This window comes from Microtus oregoni, unplaced genomic scaffold (genome assembly GCF_018167655.1).
Source record: "Microtus oregoni isolate MIOR12 unplaced genomic scaffold, Mior012 000079F_000, whole genome shotgun sequence".
Taxonomy (NCBI): domain Eukaryota; kingdom Metazoa; phylum Chordata; class Mammalia; order Rodentia; family Cricetidae; genus Microtus; species Microtus oregoni.
The window spans coordinates 2,247,671-2,254,985 of NW_024544152.1; the positions used below are offsets into that span (position 1 = coordinate 2,247,671).

General features: G+C 42.3%; 1 pseudogene; it reads left to right on the plus strand.

Annotated features, from left to right (window-relative positions):
* Positions 1-1,160: 1,160 nt before the first annotated feature.
* On the plus strand, positions 1,161-3,736 carry LOC121441534 (annotated as a pseudogene).
* The last annotated feature ends 3,579 nt before the right edge of the window (positions 3,737-7,315 follow it).

Consider the following 7,315-nt stretch of genomic DNA (forward strand, 5'->3'; position numbering starts at 1 on the left):
TCTTAGCTGGGGTCATTCTTGTGGATACCTGGGGATTTTTCTAGAGCCAGGTTTCTTCTTAACCCCATAATGGCTCCCTCAATCAAGATATTTCTTTCCTCGCTCTCATCCCCATCCTTCGTCCATCTTGTCTCCCCATTCCCTCAAATTATCCTCACCCTTCTCCTTTTCCCCTTCTCTTATTCTTCAATCTTCTCTCTCACCCCCATAGTTCCAATTTTGTCAGGTGATTTTGTCTATTTCAACTTTCTAAGTAGATCTATATATATTTTTCTTAGGTTTCATCTTGTTACTTAGCTTCTCTAGGATCATGAACTATAGGCTCAATATTCTTATGCGTGAGTACATACCATATTAATCTCTTTGGGTCTGACTTACTTCAATAAGGATGGTGATTTCTAGTTCCTTCCACTTGCATGCAAAATTCAAGATGTCGTTGCTTTTTACCCTTGAGTAGTACTCTAATGTGTAAATGTGCCATATTTTATTTTTCCATTCTTTGTTTGAGGGGTGTTTCAGAGGTTTCCAAGTTCTGGCTATTACAAATAATGCTGCTATGAACCCAGCTGAACAAATATCTTTGTAGTATGATTGAGCATCTTTTTGGTATATGCCCAAGAGTGGTATTGCTGGATGTTCAATATCCTTAGCCATCAGAGAAATGCAAATCAAAACAGCTCTGAGATACCATCTTAAACCTTTCAGAATGGCTAAGATGGAAAATACCAATGATAGCTATGTTTGAGAGGATTTAGAGTAAGGGAAATACTCCGCCACTGCTGGTGGGAAATTAAACTTGTACAACAACATCTTTGGAAATCAATATTGAGGTTCTCAGAAAATTGGGAATTAACTTACCTCAGGATCAAGCACCACTACTATTTAATACATTTCTGGAACTAATAATAGCAACAGCCATGGAGGATGAGGAGATAGGCATGGAGGTAGGTGGTGAGTGAATCAATAACTTGTGTTTTACCGAAGATACAGCACTACTTGCTGAAAGTCCAAATGAGTTGCAGGCTATGTTACATAGGTAAAAACCTTGGTATGAAAGTAAACATTGGGCGCGCGGCCTGGCGGAGCCGGCCGGCTGGCCGGCCCAGCTCCCCTCCCCGGCCCCGCAGGGCGGCCGTGCTGCTGCCCTGACGAGGCGGGGAGGGGAGGGCTGGACCGGCAGGTGGCCGGACGACCATGCCGAACTTCTGCGCCGCCCCGAACTGCACATGGAAGAGCACGCAGTCCGACCTGGCCTTCTTCAGGTTCCCTCGGGACCCGGCCAGATGCCAGAAGTGGGTTGAAAATTGTAGGAGAGCAGACTTAGAAGACAAAACCCCCGAACAGCTAAATAAGCATTATCGACTATGCACCAAACACTTCGAGACCTCTATGATCTGTCGAACTAGTCCTTACCGTACAGTTCTTCGAGATAATGCAATACCAACAATATTTGACCTCACCAGTCATTTGAACAACCCACATAGCAGACACAGAAAAGGAATAAAAGAGTTGAGTGAAGATGAAATCAGAACACTGAAGCAGAAAAAAATTGAGGAAGCTTGTGAACAAGAACAGGAAACTAACAACACTGCTCAGAACCCCAGTGCCGAAACAGGGAACCAGCAGGATGGAAACGTGTTGCCTCTCACCCTCGAAGAGAAGGAGAACAAAGAGTACCTCAAGTCGCTGTTTGAGATCCTGATTCTCATGGGGAAGCAGAACATACCCTTGGATGGGCACGAGGCTGATGAGGTCCCAGAAGGCCTCTTCGCTCCAGACAACTTTCAGGCCTTGCTGGAGTGCCGGATCAATTCTGGAGAAGAGGTCCTGTGGAAGCGATTTGAGACTACAGCGGTGAACACGCTCTTCTGCTCTAAAGCTCAGCAGGACAGATGCTGGAGATCTGCGAGAGCTGCATCCGGGAGGAGACGCTCAGGGAAGTGAGGGACTCACACTTCTTCTCTGTCATCACGGATGACGTGGTGGACATAGCAGGAGAGGAGCAGCTGCCCGTGCTGGTGAGGTTTGTCGATGAAGCTCACAACCTGAGAGAGGAGTTTGTGGGCTTCCTGCCATACGAAGCCGATGCAGAGATTTTGGCTGTGAAATTTCACACTACGATAACTGAGAAGTGGGGGTTGAATATGGAGTATTGCCGTGGTCAGGCCTACATTGTGTCTAGTGGGTTTTCTTCCAAGATGAAAGTTGTTGCCTCGAGACTTTTAGAAAAATACCCCCAGGCCGTCTACACCCTCTGCTCCTCCTGTGCCTTGAATGCCTGGCTGGCGAAGTCTGTCCCTGTGGTCGGGGTGTCCATGGCGTTAGGGACGATCGAGGAAGTCTGTTCTTTTTTCCACCGGTCACCACAGCTGCTCTTAGAACTTGACAATGTGATCTCTGTTCTTTTCCAGAACAGTGAAGAGCGAGGGAAAGAACTGAAGGAGATATGCCATTCCCAGTGGACAGGCAGGCACGACGCCTTTGAGGTCTTGGTGGATCTCCTGCAAGCGCTTGTTCTGTGTTTAGATGGCATAAACAGCGACACGAGTATCAGGTGGAATAACTGCGTAGCGGGGCGAGCATTTGTCCTCTGTAGCGCAGTGACAGACTTCGATTTCATCGTTACCATTGTTGTTCTTAAGAATGTGTTATCTTTTACGAGAGCCTTTGGGAAGAATCTCCAGGGACAAACCTCGGATGTCTTCTTTGCAGCCAGCAGTCTGACTGCAGTACTGCATTCGCTTAACGAGGTGATGGAGAACATCGAAGTTTATCACGAGTTTTGGTTTGAGGAAGCCACAAACTTAGCAACCAAACTTGACGTTCAAATGAAACTCCCAGGGAAATTCCGGAGGGCCCAGCAAGGTAACGTGGAATCTCAGCTGACCTCGGAGAGTTACTATAAAGACACCCTCAGTGTTCCCACGGTGGAGCACATTATTCAGGAGCTGAAAGATATATTTTCTGAGCAGCACCTCAAAGCTCTGAAATGCCTGTCCCTGGTCCCCTCGGTGATGGGGCAGCTCAAGTTCAACACCTCAGAGGAGCACCATGCCGACATGTACAGAAGTGACCTGCCCAACCCTGACACGCTCTCAGCCGAGCTGCACTGTTGGAGAATCAAGTGGAAGCACAGGGGGAAAGACATCGAGCTCCCGTCCACCATCTACTAAGCCCTGCATCTTCCAGACATCAAGTTTTTCCCCAATGTGTATGCCTTGCTGAAGGTCCTGTGTATTCTCCCTGTGATGAAAGTTGACAATGAGCGTTATGAAAATGGACGGAAGCGTCTCAAGGCGTATCTGCGGAACACTTTGACAGACCAGAGGTCAAGTAATTTGGCTTTGCTTAACATAAATTTTGATATAAAACATGATCTGGATTTAATGGTGGACACATACATCAAACTCTATACAAATAAACCAGAGCTTCCTACGAATAATTCGGAAACCATTGAAAATGCCTAAAAGATTTCTGAAATGACTGTCGTCTTTGTGTTTGCCGTTTGGAAGAAAAGCGTAAGGTATAGTGGGTCAGTTAACTGCGCGTACCGCAAGACCTCCAGTCAAGTGCGTCATTAACTGTTGGTAACCCACGTATTGGCTCCTGTTTGAACTCTCATGCTCTCTGTACCTGTCTGTTGTAGGAGTTGGCACCAGGAATGTCAGAATGCCTCCCTGCTGTGGGACTCGGGAACTGTTTTAAAGTTATTCTAGACGTAACATTATCATTATGGATTCAGTGGTCAGGTGGTGCGTTATCAGGCCTTTGAAAAATGAATTTGTGAGAGATACATTTTATAATGTATTACGATGAAGTGTACACCATTGACTTTTGACCTGTAGGAGTTATGGGTGCTTAAAATTTGTGGTAGCAGCACTTGGAAGGCAGAGGCATGAGGATCACAAGTTTTAGTCCAGCCTGGGCTACATAGTGGGACTGTCTCAAAAAAAAAAAGAGCAAGGGCCAGGGATAGCTCAGTGGAGCACTTGCTGAGCACGTGCAAGCCCAAGCCTCAGGACTGCGGAGCAGAGAAGAAAGCAACAGAATCCAACTGCACAATGAGCAGCCCAGGAGTTACAGAGTCTGTGAGCTCAGTAAGCAGCTTTCAGTATTCTGTGCAGGACGGAAGGACCTCAGAGGAGCAAGTGAACGGCAGAGCCAGGCGCTGTCAACCCACTTGGTTGTTGCTGTTTACATTCCTTTGTCGAGCCCACATTTCCATAGCCCTTTCCACAGGTAAATTCACTTTTGCTCTGCGGTGAAGACAGGCAAAGGCCACCCATACAGGCAACCGACTTGTCTGTTTTCTTGTCTTTCGTGATTATGTCTACCACCGTGTCTTGATTTATAAGCAAAACCTTCAAAAATAAATGTTTTGTGGTTTATCTAAAGAGTAATACAGAAAATATTACCGTTATTTTTGGTGAATAAAATCAATTTTGTACAGTTTATTTCAATCTAAATAAAATGTAAATTTTGTTTAAATTTCAAAAAAAAAGAAAGTAAACATTGACATGACTGACATACAACACATGGGAAGTACATACAAGGATATTAACATTGCAATAAGGAATCCAAACTTAAAGCAAACAGTAAACTTTGTCAATCTGGGAGCAAACATCAGTTCAAAAGAGGCAAAATTTTGGACATCAAATGGCAATAGGGATAGTGAAGGCTGCATTCCAAATACTAGGAAACATTTGATGAGCAAGAGACATAATGACAACAAAAAATTACAAGTATATGATACATTTTTCTTGAGCTGCCTTCTTTACAACTCCAAAACCTGGACAATGAAATACTCCACAGAAAAGCGACTAAATGTGTTTGAGATGGTTTATGTCAGGAGGACTCTAGGTGTCACACACACAAAAAAAATGGCTGCACAGTGATGACATTAAGAAACATCTCCATCTACAGGATGCATGGGATAAAGTGAAGAGAAAGCCCCCCCCCCAAAAAAAAAACCACTGGATATACAGCATAAAGGAAGACTGTGCAACCTTCTGTATGACATTAACACAGGCACCTATGACAGCCCAGAATAGGAACAACTGAAGAACCACCATAAATGGGCTACCCATGCATCCTTAAGCATTTCTGGGGCATAAATAACAATGGTGCTGCTGCTGCTGCTGCTGCTGCTGCTACTGATGATGATGGTGATGATGGTGATGATGATATATATGTTTGTATAAGGTGTTTCTCCTCTATTGATTTCCTAGTCTGGGTTTATTTATTTCTTGTGTTTTCTTAGGTGTGGTTAACTACTTCAGGTTGTTTTTTTTTTTCCTTCTAGCACCTTCTTTATGATTAGATTTGTTAATATATATTCCTTAAATTTGTTTTTAGCATGGAATGAATTATTTTCTTCATTATAGTGGTTGAAAGTTTTTCTGAGTACAACAGTTTAGCTTTGTATCTGTGGTTTCTTGGCATCTGTAGAATATACATTCAGGCCTTTCTGGCTTTTACAGTCTCCATTTAGAAGTAAGGTGTTAAACTATTCAGTCTGTGTTTATATGTACCTTTTATATTTTTCTTGCAAATTTTATATTTTGTTTTTGTTATGTAAATTCAGTATCCTCATTTTATGTACCAAATGTTACCTTTGTTTTCTCTAACAGTGTAGTTGGTGTTTTGTTTACATATATTTTTATAGGCATTTACTTCATTCAGTTAGGAAAATTTTCTTCTATGATTTTGTGAAAAACCATTTCTGGATCTTTGAGCTCAGTCTCATCTACTTTTTCTTTTCCTATTATTCTTAGATTTAGTTTTTCCATGGTGTCACACAATTTTACATATTTCATGTCAGATTTTTAAATATTAACTTTTTTATAGAGGAAAATATTTCTTCTATCATGGTGTTAGTGTTAGAGAGTCTATCATTGATTTCTTAAACTCTGTTGGTGAAGCTTCCCTCTGAAATCCATTTTCAAGTTCCCAAGATTTTCATTTCCAGCTTTTCCTCAGTTTGGATTTTCTTTAATAATTCTATTTCCACTTTTAGATCTTTGATTTGTTTTATTCATTCACTTCCACTGTTCGTATTTTCAAGGGTGGCTTTACGGTATTTATTAATTTCCTCTTAAAGGACCTCTATAATATTCATAAATGCTATCTTTAGTTTGTCAAAAGTGCCTAAGCTATGTTACAATGCTTAGGGCTTACTGTGGTACAGTTGTTGGACTGTAGTGGAGACATATTCTCCTGGCTGTTATTGTATTTTTACATGGGCATCTAGCTGTCTGTTTTTGAATGATTATAAATCTACATGCTAATATATTGTCTTATCTTTGATGGGTAGGTGCTTTATTTTTTGGTTTCTAATTACCTCTCTTGTTCTTAGGAGAGTGTCTTCATTGCTTGTTTTTCAGTATGTAATTCTTTTGAGATCCTGAAAAGTGTTGCCACTAGGTGTTTCAGGTAAAATGTGTTTTTAGTTATTGAGAGATGACATTTAGTAATGGGTATGGACTGAAGAAGAACACTGTGAGTGCTCAGATATGGTAGAAGATCATAGTATTTAATCAGGATATTCCCAGTCTCCAAGAGTTGGGAGCAGAGGGTAGGGGAGGCCACAAAGAGTAGCATGCTTCCAGGTTGGGGCTGATACTGGGGTATTATATTTGGAAGAAAGGAGAGAGAATGAAGATCTTAAGCTCATGTCCCTGTTTTGTTAGTCTACTTCTTTTCTGGAAGATTTTGCTGGTAACTTAACAGAAAATGTCCCAGTTCACAGCAGGTGGTCTGGCAAAGAGATGGGGTTGATACATGGAGATCAAATTTAAAGGGCATGAATGCGAGGTGAAACTCTGCAGTTACACTACCTGCTTCTTTTACTAGACAGGCTGAAGTTTGAGACTGGGATAAGTTATAAGGAATGCATACAAATGTGGGAGTGTAAGATCTGTGTGAATTACTGGAGGCAGGCCAAAGAAGGGAGTTGAAACCACAATAGTTGGTCTGCTGCAGAGCTGGAGGTGAGACTGGGGGATTGCATTTGGTGTAGAGTAGTGTGAGTGATGATCTGCTCTAAGCTTAATTTTTTCACTGTTCTTTCTGACCCATGCTTATTCAGGGAATGACTGCTAGTGTTGGAAATTGGGATAATGGAATAAGTAGGGGAAAGAAGACTAAAGGAGAGCTACATGATTCACTGGAAATGTGGCACAGAGAGGAAAAGGTGACTATATCAGGTCTTCTGCTACAGAGTTGGGAATTATATTTAGAGAAGAGGGAGAGGGGAAAATATGCAATTAGACTACTTGAATCTCTGGCCAGAGTGGCCTGCAGGTTACCAGTAAGT